Source organism: Heterodontus francisci, chromosome 8, assembly GCF_036365525.1.
Source record: "Heterodontus francisci isolate sHetFra1 chromosome 8, sHetFra1.hap1, whole genome shotgun sequence".
Taxonomy (NCBI): Eukaryota; Metazoa; Chordata; class Chondrichthyes; order Heterodontiformes; family Heterodontidae; genus Heterodontus; species Heterodontus francisci.
Window position 1 is genome coordinate 59,503,436 of NC_090378.1, and position 21,588 is coordinate 59,525,023.

Below are 21,588 nucleotides of genomic sequence, written 5' to 3' on the forward strand. Positions count from 1 at the left end.
ACGAGCTGAAGACTTAGAAGGGAAAGAGGGAAGTAACAGAAGACAAGAATCCCTGTGGCCAGATCGGGATTATCAACAGAGTCTGTGAATACCACAACAGGAAGGTTTCACCAGAGAAACACACCAAACACAAGGGCACAAAGGAAACACAGGGAAAGATCTGAGGCACATCAAGGAAGATTAAGACAGAGATTACAATCACCTCACAATCAAACATTCAATCATCGCAGTGGTACATAGCCTCACTACAAAACTTGTCCTGTGAGAGGAAAGCCGTTTAAAGCCTGCTCTCAACTACAAGTACTGATGCCTGTCCATGTGTGATGTGTTCATAAGCAATTCGACAATCTCTGCAGTAATTGACTCGGGAGCAACAGTCAACACAATGGATGCCCCAACATCCCACAAGTTACAGAGAAAACAGAAACTGCAATTGAACGAGTTGATATCTAAAATCTTCTCCTATGAATTAGATACCCTGCTAGGGGTCCTAGGGATCATCCAAGTTACTCTCAAATCCTCCCAGGGGTCCACATGTCAGACTGAGTTCCATGTTGTTGACTCAAGCAAGGGAAATCTGCTAAGTTTCAAAACTGCCAGTGAATTGAAGATGATCACGATCAACATCGTGTTACGACCAGGTGAGGAAGGGATCTAGGGCTCCCCTCTTGGCCTATTCCTGGTTTGGCCGTAACAGGGTTTAACTTGCAAAACACAATGTTTTTAGCTTCATCTCAGTGAGTCCTTGCTCAGTGTTCTCTAATTGTAATTGTAAAGGAATCAACCAGACAGGTTTTCTTAGGTTTAAGCAAGAAAGGTGTAAGTTTATTAACCTTAAAACTCTAACTCAGTTATAAGTACAAAAAATACGTGATGCAACCATGCTAGCATGCATACGCGATAAACACACACACAAATAGATACAGAGGAGAAAGAATTAAAGGGGGGGGGAAGGTTTGAAGTAGTAGATGGAATTCAGTTACTGGTTTTGCGTTGGATGTTATGTCTTTGATTGAAGTTAAGTCTTGCAGTTCTCGTTGGGGCCCAGTGCACATTTTCAAACTTGTTTCCCTGGTACCAGAAGGCTGCAGGGTTTTCTGTCTTGAGGCATAAGTTACTTCCGTGGGTCCCTGGAACTTTGCATCAGAGAGAGAGAGAGAGAGACCTTGCTTCTCATTGGTCTTCAAAAAGCAGCCCGTCTCAAAACTTTTCTGTGAGCAGAATTGAACCAATCCCCAGGTTGGCCAGCAAGTTGGTCATGTGACTAGCTCCTTGTTTGAAACAGCATTGCCGGTAATGCTTATTGATTCTTCCAAGCTTCCCAGACACACTCAGTGGGGGTGGAGGGGGGGAAACGGCAGGGGCAGGGGGTTGGAATGCTGGCTCTTACACATTCAATGACTCTCAATGTTGCTTCATCATCATATATATACACATATTCAAGGGAAGATACAATGGATGGTAGGATCCTAGGAAGTACAGAAGGTCAGAGGGATCTTGGTGTACTTGTCCATAGATCACTGAAGGCAGCAGCATAGGTAGATAAAGTGGTTAGGAAGGCATATGGGATACTTGTCTTTATTAACCAAGACATAGAATATAAGAGCAGGGAGGTTATGATGGAGCTATATAAAACGCTAGCTAGGCCACAGCTGGAGTACTGTCTACAGTTCTGGGCACCACACTATAGGAAAGATGTGATTGCACTGGAGAGGGTGCAGAGGAGATTCACCAGGATGTTGCCTGGGCTGGAGCATTTCTGCTATGAAGAGAGACTGAAAAGGCTAGGGTTGTTTTCCTTGGAGCAGAGAAGGCTGAGGGGGGACATGATTGAGGTATACAAAATTATGAGGGGCATAGATAGGGTAGATAGGAAGAAACTTTTTCCCTTAGCGAAGGGGTCAATAACCAGGGGGCATAGATTTAAGGTAAAGGGCAGGAGGTTTAGCGGGGATTTGAGGAAATTTTTTTCACCCAGAGGGTGGTTGGAATCTGGAATGCACTGCCTGAAGAGGTGGTAAAGGCAGGAACCCTCACAACATTTAAGAAGTATTTAGATGAGCACTTTAAACGCCATAGCATATAAGGCTACAGGCCAAGTGCTGGAAAATGGGATTAGAATAGTTAGGTGCTTGATGGCCAGCACAGACACAATGGGCCAAAGGGCCCATTTCTGTGCTGTATAACTCTATGACACTATTGACAAAGCCCATCTGGCTAATTGAATCTGAGAGTACTTCCATTGTCTCTCTGGGCAACTGTTTCTCAGAATGCAAATGTATAGGCATGTTTTTAGCCACTGTTGTGGTCTTTTTAAACAAGTTATTTCATTGTCCAGTAAACGTTCAAATAATGTTCCATATGACAAAATTAATATGTTTCCGTTTGGCAGGTTTGGTTTCTGTCACACCTCCACATCCAGCCAAATGAAATTCACCATTAGGGAGAGCAATTCATTATAAATTAGAAGTAAGAGAATGTACAGGAAAACACATATGCATTTCTCTCATTCATTCAGAAATCTTAAAATTTGATATAGCCTGTCTTTTCTTTGTAGCAGTGTTGCTTTAAGCTGCCCCTTGTCACTTGAGGTGGGTCTGAGATAGTTATGTGTTGCCCAAGGGGTTTAAAGTTTCTTCACTTTTCACCTGCAATACTTTGGGAATGGTCATCCCAACAAACATGTGATTTTGGGTGGGTTTGAAGTTTGCACATTTCCATGACTGAATAGATTGCCTTTGTTCCTGTTGAGGTCTGCAGGGGGATGGTTAGATTTAATTTGCCCTGGTGTGGAGTTCTGATCATGGCAGTCGGCAGTGGGTGGATCCACTCTGATCTCTCTTTCAGTGCTCTGATAAGCCATGCAAGTGCTTTTCACTTTAGCATATGATTGGTTCCTTTTTCTCCTGACTGAGGGAGGATTCCTTGCTAATCTTGCCGTTGTCCTCTGGGACACTCCTGCTTGCAGGTGTTTGTCCAGATTCCACTGCACTCAGCTGTGGCACTTTGACTAGGTGAGGCATCATCCTCAAAGTTTCTCTGCCCTCTTGAGGATTTTCTTCATCCCTGCAGGTTTCTGTAAATGCTGTTAGCAACTCTGGTGGGTTGCTTCTGGTGTCTGCATTTACATAGGAGGATGTGGGGTCTAATATTTCAAGCATTTTGGGGTTGGCTGTCCAGACAGTAGGGGCTTTCATTTGGGAATCCTCCTGGACTTCTTTTAACCTGTCCTCTTTTTCCGTTTTTCCCCTTTCCTCTTTAACTTTTTGCCAGCCCTGTGTCTGTCTGTCCCCTTTTGTTCTCGGCAGGAGTCCCTTACAATTCACCAGCCCTCTGCTGGAGGGTCCTCCAAACACTGTTACAGGGGTTAGGGATGCAGATGTCACTGTAGGTTGGGGTTTCCCCTCAACTTGGCACATGTGGCAACTCCTACAGTACTCCACCACATCTTTGTGGAGTTTTGACCAGGCAAACTGCTGCCTTATGTGGGTTTTGGTTTTTCATATACCAACATGTACAGCCATTGTAATCTCATAGGCCTTTCTTAATATTTATCTCTGGTACCTCTGCGGCAGCACTAACTGGTGAACCACTGTCCACTCTATGTCCTCAGGTCTGTGAGGAGAACTCCACTTCCTCACCAGTACCTCATTTTTTAAATAGTAGCACTCAGGGACTCTCTCTGCTTTACTTTCAGACGGGGCAGCCTGTGATAACTCTCTCAATACTGGGTCAGCTCACTGAGCCTCAGCTAGGGAAGATCTATTTAATCCATTCCCTGGGTCCTCTAACTTTCCAAAGAAAGTTTCAGACAGACAGACCTCATGGTCATCTGCCTGCAGTGCCAATGCAGTCTCCTCTCGGGGAGCTGGTTTGATCATGGTCTGATCCACTACACATTCAGGGACTCTGCAGTGGACCGTCCCCTGCCACTGCCCTGTCTCTCTGACCTCCTTCGGTCTCTCTATCGCCACTGGGGAAGCTACCACCTTTGTCCCCACCAGATCATTACCTAGGAGCAGGTCAACCCCGTCCACAGGCAAACTAGGGACAAACCCTACGGTCACCGGTCCCAAAACTAGGTCGCACTCCAGGTGCACCCGGTGTAAAGCTACAGGTGTGCACTGCCCTCCAATACCATTTGCCACCATTTTGGTATCTACTGCACTCTCTGGGGGAGAGGTCAGCCCTTTTCCCAGTAAAAGGTGACCCCTGTATCCCTGAGGATTATTATGGGCTTGCTTGCCCCACCCGAGGGGCATGGGGTTATTCTCCCTTTAGATACAAAATCCTGATAACCTTCAGGAATCCTAGTAAATTTTCCTGCACCCGCAGCAGTATGTTTCCTGGGCCTTACTACTGCTTCAGTTAAAGCCACAGCTTGTTCAGCTGTGCTTTCCATCAGGGTCCTTTCTCCTTCACTGAATGGGTGTGCCCTGATTAACCCTACAGGCTTTCCCTATTGTTTCCAGCAGTCAGCTCTCAGATGACCTGCCTTATTACAATGGAAGCACAGAGGTCCCTGAGTCTCACTCCTACTCACAGCACTATCCTTTTTGGCTGGAGGAGGGCCCCTTGGGTGTCCTGCTTTTCTCTCTCTCCCTGGACTCCTTGGGCTCCTATCAGCTGCCAAACCTTTGTCCTTTTTGGATTTGTGGGGGTGATTAAGAAAGGTTTTCCCCTGGGAAACCGACTTGTAGATTGGAGCAAACTCATCAGCCAGAACTGCAGCTTGCCTCACTCTATGTACTTCTTGTTCCTCCACATGGGTCTTTATGGAGAGTGGGAGAGAGTTTTTAAATTCCTCTAGCAAACTCACCTCTCAGGTTTTCATAGCTGGGCTGCACTTTAAGAGCCCTCAACCACTGGTCAAAAGCCAGCTGCTTACTTCTCTCAAACTCCAACTAAGTTTGATTAACTTGCTTCCTCAGGGTTCGCAAATTCTGGCGGTCGGCTTCCGGTACTAACTCATATGCCCCGAGGATAGCATTTTTTGTCAGTTCGTAATATGACGAACTCTCATCTGGCAACAGGGAATAAACCTCATGGGCTTTTCCTCTAAGCTTACTTCGCACCAGAAGAGTTCAACTCTCAGCCGGCCACTTTAATTGCCTTGCAAGTTTCTCAAAAGATACAAAAAAATGCTTCCACGTCTCCCTCATTGAATTTTGGAATCAATTAGGAAAATGTTACAATTTCCATACACAGCACCGCACTACTTGTATTTTCTATGCTTTCACAGGGGTTACTCAGTTGCCCCCTAGCTAACTCAAGCACCTCAGCTCTCTTTCCTCCCGTTCCTTCTGGAAATTTCTTTCTTTCTCTCTCCTGTCTTTCTCTCTCTCCTCTAATTCAAGTTTCCTCTGTTCCAGTGTATCTTTGCTAGCAATACCCTGTTGGAGTCTATTTTTAACCCTGTCTCTGATTCTTCAGATGCGAGGGAAAAATGGTTGGCCACTAGTCTTAGAAGTTCCGATTTCCTAGCCTTGGCACACAAAGTGATCCCACACTGCTCAGCCATATTCCTCAACTCTTCCATAGACAGTGCCTTTAACTTATCCCAAGTTACTTCACCCTGGCTTGGGAAGTTGCTGGCTTCAGTACGGACATGTTAGTATTCCAGCACACACAACTACAAGAAAACCTATATTGAAATCTTTTCTCTTTTTGATTGGGATCAATTTGACTTCCCACTTCTAATTTCTCGTTTGACTGTGGGTCCAATCCGGATGCTAACCCCTAAAGTTCTGTTACAACCAGGTGAGGAAGAAAGGATCCAGGCTCCCCTTTCGGCCTTTTCCTGGTTTGGCCGTAACAGGGTTTAACTTTTGAAACACCGTGTTTTTAGCTTCCCCTCAGTGAGTCTGTGATCACTGCTCTCTTATTGTAATTGTAAAGAAATCAACCAGACAGATTTTCTTAGATTTAAACAAGAAATATGTAAGTTTAAAACTCTAACTCAGTTAAAACTACTAAAAATACGCGATGCAAACATGCGAGCATGCATACGCGATTGTCATGCAGGCCCCCACCTGCCAAGAATGAGGCATATTAATTTTGTCATACAAACATTGATTTTAAACTTGCTGGGAAGAAGAGAAGGCCTGTTACAAGGGCTGCCAGACACTTAGCTGAAAAACATTTGCATACTAACAGACAGTGCTTGTGGAGACAAAGGGACCATTCCCTGACACATTCAACCCATAATGGATTTTGATCACCAGACATTGAAGGTGTAAGGAAGTGCATTCCAGATACTGCTAAGGTGATACAATCCACAAAAACGAGGGCTGGTTAAACCGTATGGTCACATGACTAAACTGGCTGGTTCAGGGTTTTTTGAACTAGCCACAGAGTTTTTGAACTAAAAAAGACTGTTTGCTCCTGGAGTGAGAAGACCTCACCTGTCTGCTCCCACTTCTTTTTCACAAGCCTCTGGAGCCACTGAGGACACATGAACATCAAGAGAGAAAAGTCTCCTACATCAAACAAGGTTTAAGAAGAATACTGGGCCCTAACGAAAAGCAAAACCTACCTACAATCAAGGACTTCACAGCGAGTTTGAAAAATAGTAACCAAAGCCATCTTCAGATATTGCCTCAAACTTTTCCACTTTATTTCTTCTGCTCTTTACTGTCTCTATCTGCATGTGTGTATCGCATATGCATGCTAGCATGGGCACGTTGCGTATCCGTAGGTGTTAACCGAACTCGAGTTTAAGTTTAATAAAGTTCAACTTTTTCTCTTTAAACCCAAGAAAACCTGTTTGGCAAGTTTCTTTGCCTTATAATTGGAAGTTAGTGAACAAGGATTCACTAAGGGAGAGATAAAAAAATATTCTGTTTAAAATTAAACCCTGTAACTGTAAGACCAGGTGACAGCTGAGAGGGAACCCTATACCCCTTTCTCACCTGGTCGTAACAGCGATAAAGACACACACAGATAGCTACAGAGGAGGACAAAGAATTAAAGGGGAGGTGAAGGTTTGAAGTAGTAGATGGAATTCAGTTACTGGTTTTGGGTTGGATGTAAAGCCTTTGATTGAAGTTAAGTATTGCAGTTTTGTTGGGGCCCAGTGCACACTTTCAAACTTGTTTCACTGGGACCAGAAGGTTGCAGGGTTTTCTGTCTTGAGGCTTAAGTTACTTCAGTGGGTCCCTGGAACTTTGCATGAGTGGGAGACAGAGAGCGAGAGAGGCCTTGCTTCTCTTTGGTCTTCAAAAAGCAGTCGGTCTCAAAACTTTTTTATGAGCGCAATTGAATCAATCCCCCGGTTGACCAGCAAGCTGATCATGTGACTAGCTCCTTGTTTGAAGCAGCATTGCCTGTAAAGTTTGTTGCTTCTTCCAAGTTTCCCAGAAATCCAATCAAAGACAATCCCGCTGAGCCTGAACTAGACATTGACTACCTAAATTACATATTACATAATACATGCATACAAATTACATATGTCACGCTGTGCCTAAGGCCATGACGATTGAGGAAGTAAGAGAAGAATCAGGGAAAGATGAAACTTCTCATGAAAGGCGTAGAAACACAGAAGCATGATTGGAAACACCCTGATATAAAAGTATACCATCAATGCAAAGATGAGTTCACAGCACATGATGGACTCATACTCAAAGGCAACAGACTTGTCTTCCCGGCATCTTTAAGGAGAAAAGCAGTTGAGATCGCGCATGCAATGCATCAAGGAATCGTTAAGACAAAAGCCTCTGCAAGAGAAGATATGGTTCCCTGGAATTGACAAAATGGTAGAAGAAGCAGTAAGAGAATGCATACCATGCCAAGCAGCCAAGAATGAAGGTACGGAGAAGCCTGAACTACTTAGGATGACACCCTTGCCCATGAGGCCCTGTCAGCTGATTTTTTAATGATGTTTTCCCTCTGGTGAATACAGTTTAGTCACAGTAAATGACTACAGCAAATATCCAGAGGTCGAAATAGTGACATCAACAACTGCAAGAGCAACTCTACCCAAATCTTCGCAAGACAAGGGATACCAAATACAATAAGAACAGACAGCAGCTCACTGTTTAATGGTCATGAATTTGCTACCCATTTCAGATTCACCCATCAAAGAATCACACCCTGATGGTTGAGAGCAAATGGAGCAGTAGAACATTTTAATCGCACCCTAATGAAAACCATACGAAAAGCTCATGCTGAAGGAAAGAACTGGAAACAACAACTCTTCAGATTTCTAAGAGCCTGCAGGACAACCCCTCATTCAACCACAAATATATTATCAAGCTTCGCTCTGAATGGAAGACAGATAAAGTGTAAACTACCACAATTCACGTGTATTCAACACTACATGCATTCAACGGAAAGCTTGATGGCATGAGACAAGAGTCAAAAACAGAAGATAAAGACACATGCAGACCGACGGATGCATGCAAAAGATAGTGGGATAAAAGAAGGAGACAAAGTCCTGTTTGGCAAGAAAAAACATTAAAAGTTAGTTCACCATTTGACCCAAGAGTGGTTACAATAGTTCAGAGAAACGGAAATATGATCACAGCGAAGAGAAGAAACTACATTGTGAGGAGAAATATAACCTTCCTCAAAAGAGTCAGTGCTAAAACAATTCTAGAAGAAAGTGACAAAGACAACTTCAATGACTTCACACCTGCGACAACTGAAGAAGCAGCTCAGCCAAATCAAGCACAGCCAGGATTGATACTGCAAGATATTGGAGGCGGTGGCCTAGTGGTATTATCACTGGACTAGTAACCCAGAGACCCAGGGTATTTCTCTGGGGACATGGGTTCGAATCCCACCACAGCAGAAGGTGGAATTTGAATTCAATTAATAAATCTGGAATTTAAAGCTGGTCTAATGATGGCTATGAAACCATTGTCGATTGTTGTAAAAACCCATCTGGTTCACTAATGTCCTTTAGGGAAGGAAATCTGCTGTCCTTACCTGGTCTGGCCTACATGTGATTCCAGATCCACAGCAATGTGGTTGAAATGGCCTAGCAAGTCACTCAGTTCAAGGGCAATTAGGGATGGGCAATAAATGCTGGCCTGGCCTGCGACACCCACATCCCATGAAAGAGTAAAAAAAAAGATTCACAGATAAGATCATTGAGACCTCACCGATTACCTGTCCGATTTAAAGACTGTGTCATGCATCGATGATGAAGGGAGCCAGGCAGGAAAAAAGTCTGGTATTGAGACTGATGTGCCTGAAACCTCTCCCTTCCAAGTTCCAAACTTCAGTCCAACCAAAGTTTTGTTCAATATAATTTGGCATGATTAAGTAGATAATTTTTGTTATTTTTTAAAGAAAAGGGGGAAACTATAAATTTAGGAGGTAATGTAGTGTAGTGGTGACATCACCTTTAAGAAACTTCACCTTTAAGAGACCAGGCCACTGATGCAACTAATGACATCATCATACATATATAAAGACGAGGCACCATTTTGAGAGACACACTCAGCACATGACTTATGGAGAGCATACATATACACCAGTGAAGAAAGGACTTGGACCTGAGATCATACAATGTAGATAAGTAAGACAATAAATGGTGTTTGTGTTGAATCCGAATATTATGCCTGTGATTATTATTTAATGAAGACTTAAGATCACAGCACAGCACTACATTGGGAAAGCAGGAATTTGTAGTTAAAAAGGCTTTTAATTGCCTTTTTAATTGTCTCAGTTGCTTTCCTGCCAGACTCACGGGGGTTCCCTGCAGACTTGAACCTGCCCCAGAGAAAGGCGGAATGCTCTTGCCCAATGTCATTTTCCTGTACTTTCCCACCCTGCACAGACTGGAGCTTGCCTCCACCTGCTAAGAAAACTCTGCTCATTAACTCTGTTTCTCTCTCCACAGATGCTGCCTGACCTCCGGAGTGTTTCCAGGGATTTTGGTTTTTATTTCAGTTCTTCAACATCTGCAGTATTTTTGCTTTTGTTCCTGTCCAATGTGAATGCCTTGTACGCTCTCTTTGTTAATGGGCTACGCTCTCCTCCTATTGCAGCACTGTAAGATGCTGAACAATGCATGCATGCATCCATGCTCTGGGCACACAAGCTCTATGTGTTATCCACTTTTATCAGTGCTGTGGTGATACTTTGAAATCTTTCCCAATATTAAGCTCACTGGTACTAGGTCTTCATGAGTTTTCTATGACTGCTTTTAATAAAAGATCTTTTGACTTCTGTGATTTTCTTGACGCTCTAAGTTGAAGATGAAATCAAACAATTTCTAAATATTGAGATATTGCATCCCATTCAACTATTTATTCATTAATTCAATTTAAATGGATTTAAAAGAAAAACTGAAGGAAAAACATACAGTTTATACAACATTTATTTGGTGTCTGAAATGTGTTGTCTCTAAATGCACTTGGTGTTCTGAAAAAATATATATATTTGGATAATTGGGGAACATTTTATCCTGAATCAGGATTTTGTGTTTAACTGTCATGCTTTGGTCTGGAATTCTATTCAGTGAGTCTGAATGGGACATAGTTTGGTCAACTGAAATTGTATACTTGGATCAGAATTCTGCTTGAAGCAGCTACTTCTTTATCTGCAGTTGACTATTGTCTGCTTGAATGGATATATATGTGAGTGTTTGTTAGCTTATTTGGCACAGCATCAGATGCATGCTTACTCTAATTATACCTGCATGATCTACAATTTCAAGTTAACTATTGCTCTCACAGCTTGCAAAAAATAATGAAAAGTTCAAAGAAATGTGCATTTTACCCACAACGATGAATGTTTAGCATTATAAACTTAGCTTACATTCCTTTTCACATAGAAAGTTGAGGGACAGTCTGATCAAGGTTTTTAAAATGTTTTTAAAAAAAAACAAGATAGGATAGGCACAGAAAAACTATCTAATTTGCTGTGGTAGGGAAGTCAAGGACACGGGTATATTATTCTTAAAATTAAAACTCGGCCATTTAGGAAGGAAATCAGGAAGCAATTTCTCCACGCAAAGGGTGTTGGATATCTAGAATTCTCAGCCTCAAAAGGCTGTGGATGCTGGGAAAGTTAGAGCTTTCAAGACTGAGATTAATAAACTTTTGTTAAGCAAGAATATTAAGGGATATGGAACTAAGACAAGTAATTGGAGTTGATGTATAGATCAGTCATGTTCTAATTAAATGGCACAGCAGACTTGATGGGCTGAATGGTCTACTCCAGTTCCTATGTTCCTATAAAGGAGCCACACCATAACGTTATGGGGTAATTTAAACCTAACCCTTTGAAGTAGAGAATGTAAAATCGGAAGAGATGCACAGCAGATGGCTGAGCCAATCCTGTCAGGTTCTCACAAGGCAGGTTACATTAAAATTATCCCCATTGTTATTCAACTCGTGTACCAACATCTATTAAATCCATACAACTTTCTGGCGACAATTTTCTGTAAACTAACTGTGCACCTTTTACATTTCCTCTATATATTAAAATACCCATCAAAGCATAGAAGACAGGAGTTGAAGCAGATATGAAGGGAAAAACAAAAAGAACATTTCCAGTTTATTTTGATCCAAACTTTGCACAAATCCTGGTAGAAGTATCATATAAATGACAAACTTTAAAAATCTAAATGATATTTTTCATCTGGAGGAAAATAAATATTTAAATAGGAATAGAAAGAAAACCAGCAAATGCTGAAATCTGGGATAAAACAAAATTGATTGACTTGCCTTTCATTTCAATCACTGTCAGAACTCAGTGTGAAGCAACCTTTCTTTCTCAATGCTGATTCATCTGCTGTATGATCACAGTATTTTTTATTTTTCTGATAGGTTGCTTTCTTTATTGACATCTCTGCATTTGACAAGAACAGATTATTTTATGAGAATCTATTTGCAGCTATGCTCTGCCTTGCAAATCTTACAAGGCTTCTTCCAATAAAGCAAGACATTTTTGGAAGTTTATCTAGTTTGGAACTTTTCCTATAAGACACAGGGAGGCTGAGTGTTTAGAATGTGGAACTCGCTATCACATGGAGTGGTTGAAATGAATAACAGAGACGGTGGTGTGGTGGTAATGTTACTGGAAGTGATAAGCAAATTCTGCTACCTTGGGCCCACGATGACAGATAATCTGTCCCTTGATGCAGAGCTCGACACACGCATAGCGAAAGCAGCTACCACCTTTGGCGACTTGCGAAATGCACATGGGATAACACCAAGCTGACCCTTAGGACTAAGCTGATGTTTATAAGGCCTGTGTTCTCAGCAGCTTGTTGAATGGCTGTGAAACATAGGTGACTTACAGCTACCAGGAAAAGAAGCTCAATAATTTCCATCTTTGCTGTCTGCGGTATATCCTGGCTGTACAAAATCACAAATGCAGCAGTCCTCTCAAAGGCAGAGATCCCATGTGCATTGGCACTAATCAAACAGTGGTGGCTTCGGTGGATCGGACATGTCCGCAGGAATGGAAGACGGTCACGTACCCATGGATCTTCTGTATGATGAGGTTGCCGGGGCCAGACGACCAGTGAGGTGCCCAAAGCTCTACTTCAAGGATGTTTGCAAGCATGACATGAAGGTCCTAAGAGACAACTATCACACCTGGGAGTCACTAGCTGGCAAAAGAGGGAAATGGTGATGCATCCTATGGATTGGTGTGCACTACCATGACAACCAGGTGCTACAGCAGCTTAGCAACGGGCGCCATTGTCAAAAACAACAACTCACAGCATCACTTGGCAGCTTCACATGCAGCACATGTGGCAGAACCTGCCTGTCAAGGATTAGCCTTCACAGCCATCAACAAAGGTGCACCAAGAGAAGACACCCCATCTAAATGGATTGTTTGCTGTGTGTCCATCATCTTTCGTAGATGGAGGGATGCCAACCCCAATCCAGAGGCCCAGGCTAATAACCTGGGGACACCAGTTCAAATCCCACCACGACAACTGGTGGAATTTAAATTCAATTAATTAATAAAAAGCTGGAATTGAAAGCTTGTCTCAGTAATGGTGACCATGAAATTATCAACGATTGTCACTAATCCCCTTTAGGGAAGGAAAGCTGCTGTCCTTACCTGGTTTGGCCTACATGTGATTCCAGACCCACAGCAATGTGGTTGACTCTTAACAACCCTCTGCAATGGCCTGGCAAGCCACTTAGTTCAAGAGCAATTAGGGATGGGCAACAAATGTTGGCCTTGCCAGCAATTCCCACATTCCATGAAAGAATTTAAAAAAAATCAAGGGGAGGCTAGATACGCATATGGGAGTGTAAAAGAGGAAGGATTTTTTAATAGGGTGAAATGAAATAGGTGGTTCCCTGTGGAGCAAATACATGAGCAGTGACCTGCTGGCCTGTTTCTGTGTTATAAGTGATGTCTAAGAGTCTGCAGCCTTACCACATTAAAATGATTTAACTGGATAAGATGAGGAGAGAGTTTTCATCTTACTTTATTTGCCCTTTACCTGCCAATTTTCTCTGCTCTGTTTTTGTTCTCCTACAGGTGCCAGGTTCACTCACGTACCCTCTCTAAGTGGCCATGTGTCAGTCTAGACAGAAAGTGCTAGCAGCCTATCCAGCTGCAGAAGTTTGGGTGACATCACAACTGGGCCAGATCCCATCTTCATCCAGCATCCAAACATAGACTCCCAGCAAAGCTTACTGATTAGTGAACCACAATGGAATCCGTGGCTAGTTTCCCACTTCATAGCACAGAGAAACAAAGGTCAATTGCAGCACCCCAACAACCATGCTGGCTGAGATCAGCTAACTCAGCACAGACTCTAAATCAGACAGAAACCCTCTGTCCTATATGGCTCAAATACTCACTATTTTAACCAAATGGACCCATTGGAAATGCTTTCTTAACTTGAATTTATAAGGGGTCATTTTTTGAGTCGGCAGTATTGTACAGAGCTTTAGCATTTACAGGTTATCAGAAACTTGCGTGCACCCTGACCATGATATTTTGACTATTCATTTAAATATTTGGAAGTGATAGGCAGAGCTGGAACAAGAACTTGGAAATAATGCTCCTCAACTATGAGTTTGCCAGCAGGTCCAGGAAATTATGTGGGTCAGCCAGTTTTTTTAAAGCTCATGCAAAGCAATCTTAATATTACAAAATAAAGGCATTAATTATTAGGAGTAGTTTTATAACTGTCATATTACAGTAAAATGTTCAACCAGCAATAACTAGAATAGTGGGGGCAGGGCTATGAACAATTTCTAAATTCACTGTCTCCCTGCTAATTAATGTATCACCTAATTCTGCACCTGGTTGTTGGCTGGTGTTTATTGCTTTCTCACAGAGTGTGCAAGAGCTTCATTTAAATGTCTAAATTCATGGAAATGAATGAATAATTGGAGAGTTCCTGAAATCCCAGGGTTTCTGTACGTACACGCAGTGCGCTCAGTTCGTCCATTTATAACAGATGTTGAAGGCCAGTCACGTTGTGGAATTTCAGGAAATGATTTCATGAAACTGGATTGCTCTATACATTGTTGCTGCTGTTGAATTTGAAACTTATGGGCATTGGCTCCAGTTGCCCTTTCTTCTTGGATTTGCTAGAGCAGGAAGAAAAAGATCGCAAAGAGAGATGCCAGGGAGATCCCATTGCACCAGGATAACTGCTTGCAACTGCCAAAACGCAAGCAACCTTTTTACAGCCCCAGGCACAGATCTGGCAATGTTAGTGGAGAACCGCCTTCACAGGTTCAAGTTCAAGTTCAGCCAAGAGGCAATTATAGAGCTGTGCCATCTGCTGCAAACAGAACTGCAAACAGCCCCTATTATAGGAACAGCACAGCTATAGCAATCAAGGTCACTGCTGCCCTCAACTCTTAAGCCTCCAGCTCCTTCAAGGGGGCATCTGCAATGTAAGGCTATTTGCAGTGCACAGATGTATCAAATGAGTGAATGTTCAGTAGGGTCAACCACTCTAAACAGGAATTACAACATTAATGGGTTTCCTAGTTTGATCATGTTGCTAAATTCCCAGAAATGAAGGACCCAATGTGACCATCCAGGTGCCCCGAGGCAGCAAGCTGGTTGGGGAGGGCAGATAATTGGTCAGATCCTTATTGGAGATTGCGGAGTAGTGAGGTGACTCGGGTGTTGTTGTATGTGCCAGCAGAGAGTCAGAATATTTTTGAGGTCAGAAGCAGCAAATAAAAGGTATCCCTGTTTCAAATCTGCCCTACTTGCATAAGGGCCCTTGGATTAAATTGTAGCAGGTTAATGATGGAGTCACATGGATGCAATAATCCCATTCAATTGTTAATCTGCCAATGGGAGGAGAATCTTAATTGACCAATTACTCCATGAGCTTCACGTTTTATTGTGTTTCTCTTATTAACTGTACCAAATATGCAATTTTTATTTAAATGTTCATAAATGTAATTTGCAATTGTTAAATAGAAATTGTAAATGAACAAGCTATTAATAAATACATTAAATTAAGAACTTTGCCTTATTATGAAAAATTTGGTTGACTATTTTATCCTACCACATGAGGGCAGCAAATATAGCACTTTGGAGGCAGCTGTATTAAGAGCTGACCATTCTATTTAATGCAGATCTCCAAATTTTAATGTTTTTTAAAGACTTTATTGAGTTTAGTTACCTATTAAAAACTCTATTTCTAATAATTTGGATCTTTAAATTAATTTATCTCGGCTTAATTTTCTGACAAAGATCCTGTGAAGTGCCTTGGGATATTTTATGTTAAAGACGCAAAAATTCATGTTATATCTCTTCTTGACTATGTTTGAGAGTTTAAATAATACTAAATGTTTCAATGGGTAGGATTCTCCTCTTTGGTGGAGTAACAGCAGGGAGGAACTTCTGTCTGTCCCTCAACTCTGCCTTGACTCTGCCACATTCCCGTAGGTTCTGGGTCATTGGATACACATAGCTGGATGCCAGTGTGATTTCTGCCATCAAGAGGATTCTAAAGCAGTACTGCTGCTGCAGCTCCAGAAGAGTTGGCCAGGCACTTAAGGGGCAGATGAGCCCTGAACATCAACGGAGCTTCAGATCGATGGGCTTTGGAAGGGACCAAGGCCTACACAGGTAAGTTAGTGGGAGCCTATCTTGAGGGAAATGAGGCTCCTCCTCCAATCCCTGACCTTGCAGCCACTTTCATAAGACAGTCCTTGGAATTGGTACTAAGTGGGAGGGAAATGGGTCATTGTCCTGGGCCCTACCCCAGCCAGTGTTTGCAGCTGGAGAAAGGGCAGCCAGTGGCAGTGCCAGTGATAATCATTGAGGTTTGGGCAGTGAAGTAGTGGTTGACCTACTTAATTTATCACTGTTATCCTGTCTCATTTCAAAGGGATTGCAGAATATCCTGGCAATGTTTCATGACCACTATGCCACCACATTGCTATTTCCCTAATAAAAGCACAAGGTATTAGAATTATTATATATGACTGGAGTCTTGTCCAGTATTACCATATTATTACACATACAGAAACCATAGGATTGTATAGGAACAAGAAAAGGCTATTGGACCAAATAATCCTGTTGCTTTTTGATCAATATAGAGATTCTCAAATGCACATAATACATATAATATACATAGTCAGGAAAACACGATATGCCAAATGAGGAATATTAATTCATTGGTTGGAAACTTACATCAGAATTTTAATTGGAAAAAAATCCTACAGTAACTTAAAAAAAAACTGGCAGCCAAGATGGCCACCACAATTTGCACCTGAAACACCTCGCACACTCAAAGGCCCAACTGCAGAAGAAGTCTGAGAAGCCCTGGACCCGGAACAATGGCTTGCTCTGAGTAATTGAATTACTTAGGATTGCTTCATTAGCATGATAGTCAAGGCCTTCCTTTGAAAGAGCAAACCCCTCCGAGTGTAAGTATTGGCATCCTGGAACCTGTGGAGCCAATTCTGAACCTTGTATCTCATTAACAACAAAGGGGATTGAGAGAACCATATAACCATCTGTCCATTTCTGAAAAAACAGAAGTTTTGTTACACTCACAGAAGACTAGGAATAACTGAGTGTGCTGCAGCAGCAAAGAAAGCTTTCTCTCTCTCTCTCCACAGAAAACATCAAGTTTGAAAACTGTCTGCGACTGTGGACACTCTAAGCTTAAAGACTGCTACAGCCAGCGACCAGGGAAAGGGAGCCAACTACAGTTCTGCATTCAAGAAAATCCTGAGCAAAGCCATCCAACCACAAAGTGCACTTTGACCAGCGAGGACTTCAAGAATACAGCTTCAGCCGAGCACTACTGGACCATCCACTTCACAGACTATGGCCGGAATTTTACGCCGCCCAGCGGGTCGGATGGTGGCGTGGGGGCGGCGTAAAATTGAGCGGCAGGCTACGGGAGGCCTAACCTCCCCGATTCCGCCTCCAACCAAGTTTACAGAGGCCCGGCCGGGGGGTGGCGGCGGGTGGGGGTGAGAAGCAACCCGCCCGCCCGAGGCCAATCAAGACCCTTAAGTGGCCACTTAACGGTCACTTAAGGGCCCTCACCCGCCTCCACGGGTATTTTACCCGTGGCAAGCAGGTGTGCCGGGGATGTGAAAGGCCGCCCAGCTGCAGCTGCCGGCCTTTCCGCACCCCGGGGGGGGCCTGGCAATCGGGCACAGGATGCCCAATTGAGGGCCGCTCCCGCCTCCCAACACAACCCCAGGATCCAAGACACCCCCTCTCCCCAAACGACCACCCTAGCCTCACCAGGGCATAACCGATTCCCCTGGTGAGGCTGCACGAACTTACCTTCTGTCCCGGTTCCATTGCTCGGTTGGCTGGGCTGCAGTCTCAGCAGTGGCCACCGCTCCCAGTGGTGCTGCTGAGAATAAGAGCTGCCGGCCCACTGATTGGCCGGCAGCACACTGAGGCGGGACCTCCTCCCTCAAGAGGGTGGAAGTCCCGCCTCGGGCCAATTAAAGCCGGGGCTCCGTAAAATACGGGACGGATCCCCAGGCTGGGCGGAAGCGGGATCGGCACCGACATTTACGTTGGAGTCCGGCTCCCGTCCACCCAGCGTAAAATTCCGGCCTATGTATTTAAGTTCCATTTATTCTGGACTTTAATTCAACCACCTTCAGACAGATTAGAGGAGAGCAAGGGAGGCAGTGATGTAGTGGTAATGTCACTGAACTAGTAATCTAGCACCTAGGCTAGTGTTATGGGGACATAGGTTCAAATCCCACCATGGCAGATGGTGAAATTTAAATTCAATTAATAAATCTGGAATTAAAAAGCTTATTTAATGATGACCATAAAACCATTGCCAATTGTTGTAAAAACTCCTCTGGTTCACTAATGTCCTTTAGGAAAGGAAATCTGCCATCCTTACCTGGTCTGGCCTACACGTGACTCCAGACCCACAGCAATGTGGTTGACGCTTAAAAATGCCCTCTGAAATGGCCTAGCAAGCCACTCAGTTCAAGGGCAACAAATGCTGGCCTAGCCAGAGATACCCACATCCCACAAATGAACAAAAAAAATCTATTTTCCCTCTGTAATCTGTTTGCTTGAGTGTGAGATTCTCATGTGAATGTGTAGCGTATTTTTAAATCGGTGTTAGAGTGTTAAGTATAATAAACTTACCTCTTTCTTGTTTAAATTCAAGAAAACCTGTCCGATTGGCTCTTTCATGATCACAGTAAAGGTAAAGAGGTAAAACACTCTCAGAGGTGGTAAGCACAATCACTGTTTAAAGGGAATAAATCCTGTTGCGGTCAAATAACAGGATGAGCAAGAAGGGAGCCAGAGACCCCCCCTCACCTGGCTCTAACAATATGTATATATAATATTTGTAAGATTATCATTGAATCTTCAGGAAATTTTCAAAAAATTCTGATATGATGAAATGAATTATTGACCACACGTTATAACATTTAGTATGGGCATCCTCAATTGAAAGTAGATCCTTCAGTGAATCAGAAGACTAACAGTATGATTGAATGCAAAAGCAGTAAAGGATTTAAGGTGGCCCACCACCACCTTCTCGAGGGCAATTAGGGATGGGCAACAAATTCTGGCCTTGCCAGCGATGCTCACATCCCATGAGCGAATTTTAAAAAAATCTGCTTCAGCATTTCTGATCTTATGAAATGTCAACTTAGAAAAGTACAGCAGCAGAACATCTTGGAGAGGGACAAAGCTGGAAGATTAGGATAATCAAGTGTGGTGACAGATACCATCTGAGTTAGATGTTTATGGGAACAGAGCTGAGTTTACATGGAAAGGTTAATAGGTGGGGAAAGACTAAACTCAGCTTACTTTAATTAAAAATAAAATTGTGGGGAAGCATGATCCAGATTTTTATAATGCTGAGAGGCACAGGTAAAATAAATTGAATTCTGCATGATTTAGACCGCATCAAAGAATAAGGTGACTTATATTTAAAATTAATGCGTCTTGAAGTGAAATTGGAAATTAGAGGAAACTATTTTCCCCAAAAAAGCTGACTGGTTCACCTCTCCAAAAAGAGCTGATTAAGTATCTGGAAAAATAGTTATTTAAGCCTGTTTGCTTTTCATTAAACCCATTAATTGTTTCTCTGTGACAAAAGTCAGCATTTCTGACTCTTAAACTCTACCTGTTGTTCTTCTCTCCTTCCATTTTGTTCAGATTCCTGTTTCATTCAGATGTTTCTATGTGAAACATTAACCTATCTTTTCACTTTAGAGAAACTGGCAGACCAGCATTGTATTTCTTGCATTGTTTGTTTTTATTTCAGATTTGTAGTAGTTCCAATGTACCTCTTTTTATTTGAATAATTTATCTGGTTGCAAACCGAAGGTTATAGGGATTGCTTCAGATTAAGATGATTCAGTAGCCCACTAACCTGAAGGGTATGATTTTCCTGGGTGCCAGACAGTCACAATGTGCCTGAAATATCATACACCTATCAAGGTCTTAATGCATCTCTCAGACTTGCACCCACACTCCTATTTCCTCCACCTGTGTATTCTGGTGCAAAACTTTGCCACAAAGCAGGCCTGCCTGGGACACCCAATGAAGGTGTGAGAGTGGATAATATGAAGTTTTGCTTGACAACCCACAGCGATCTGACAGTAAATATTCAAAACTGTAGGTTAGAAGATTAAATAAGTGAAGTAGAGTCTATAATAGACAAAAAGAAATTATAAAAGCAAAATACTGCAGATGATGAAAATCTGAGGTAAAAACAGAAAGTGCTGGAAATACTCAGCAGGTCAGGCAGCATCTGTGGAGAGAGAAGCAGAGTTAATGTTTCAGGTCTGTGACCATTTCATCAGAACCAGACCTGCTGAGCATTTCCAACACTTTCTGTTTTTAATTTATAAATAAATTACGCCCTTTTTCATTCCTGAATTGATGGCAGACAGATGGGAGAATCCTTCACAGAAAGCTACATCAAACATCCAGGTGTTAAGGAGTTTAATACCTCAAAAACCTGGCCACCATGTCGCTGAGGGTATGTGCTCTGATGGTTGGTAACCCAAAAATCAAAATCAACTCCTAAGAGTATAAATATTCGTATCTTTGATTTACTAAAGTTTACTTTCTTACTTGGGAAATCTCACATGTTTTCTTTTGGGAGTAATCCTTTGTTATTGTTAATGCTGGAAATCTGGCTAAAGACTTTAATTCTAGCAAATATCACTTTCATACTTCTAAAAGCATTTATGTAATGTATGTAACATCTGATAATGTTAGGACAGCTGCAGAGATTCCAGTCTGGGGGTACTATGTCTTAGCTGTGTCATACAGAAGGAAAGCTAAATTCACACTGGATCAGTAAGAATTAGCAGCAATAAGGCCTGAGACCAAAATACCTTTGACCAGGTTGCCAACTAGATGAATGCTGTGTTTCTGGCATCCCAGACTTTGGGTATGGTCAGAAGAAAATGCAACCACTAATGCAAAAATGCAAATTTTAAGTAACATCAGAAATAGAGGAAATGCCAAAGGACAGGCATGAATTGTGAAGACTTCTATGCCAAGTTGTAAACAGTGCAAGTGTCATGTTACTGTTATTAAATAATGCATCTTCAGGACAACAATTGAATTAATGCACAAATGAGTTACAAATAATACAAACCTCCACATACATCTGGGCTTATTGTAAATTCACGTTTGTAAGGAAAGCATGATCCATCCAGTAAGGTAGTGATTCTCTACCCACTGTTATTCACATTATTTGAAATGGTGTGAATGAACTGATTTTTTTATATATTCATTTTTAACATCAAGGAGCTGTAACAAATCTGAGGGCACTGGATTCTAAGGGAATACCTTATGGTGGTTGGAATCACACTTGACAGAAGGGAAGATGGTTGTAGTTATTGGAGGTCGACTATTGCAGACCCAAGCCATAGCTGCAGGACTTCCTCAGGGCAACATCTGCAGCCCAACATCTTCAGTTGCTTCATCAATGACCTTCTCTCTATTGTAAGGTCAGAAGTAGGGCCGGTAACAAATGATTCCACAGTTTTTGACTCCCTCCAGAGTTCCTCTGATAATTAGCAGCCCATGCCAATCTACAGCAGGATTTAGACAATTTCGAGTATGAGAGTGTGATTTGAATATTGCATTCTCGGAATTCAGCACTGGGTCCCGCTGCCTCCGAAACATGAAGAGACTTTCAAAGGGCCACCAGGA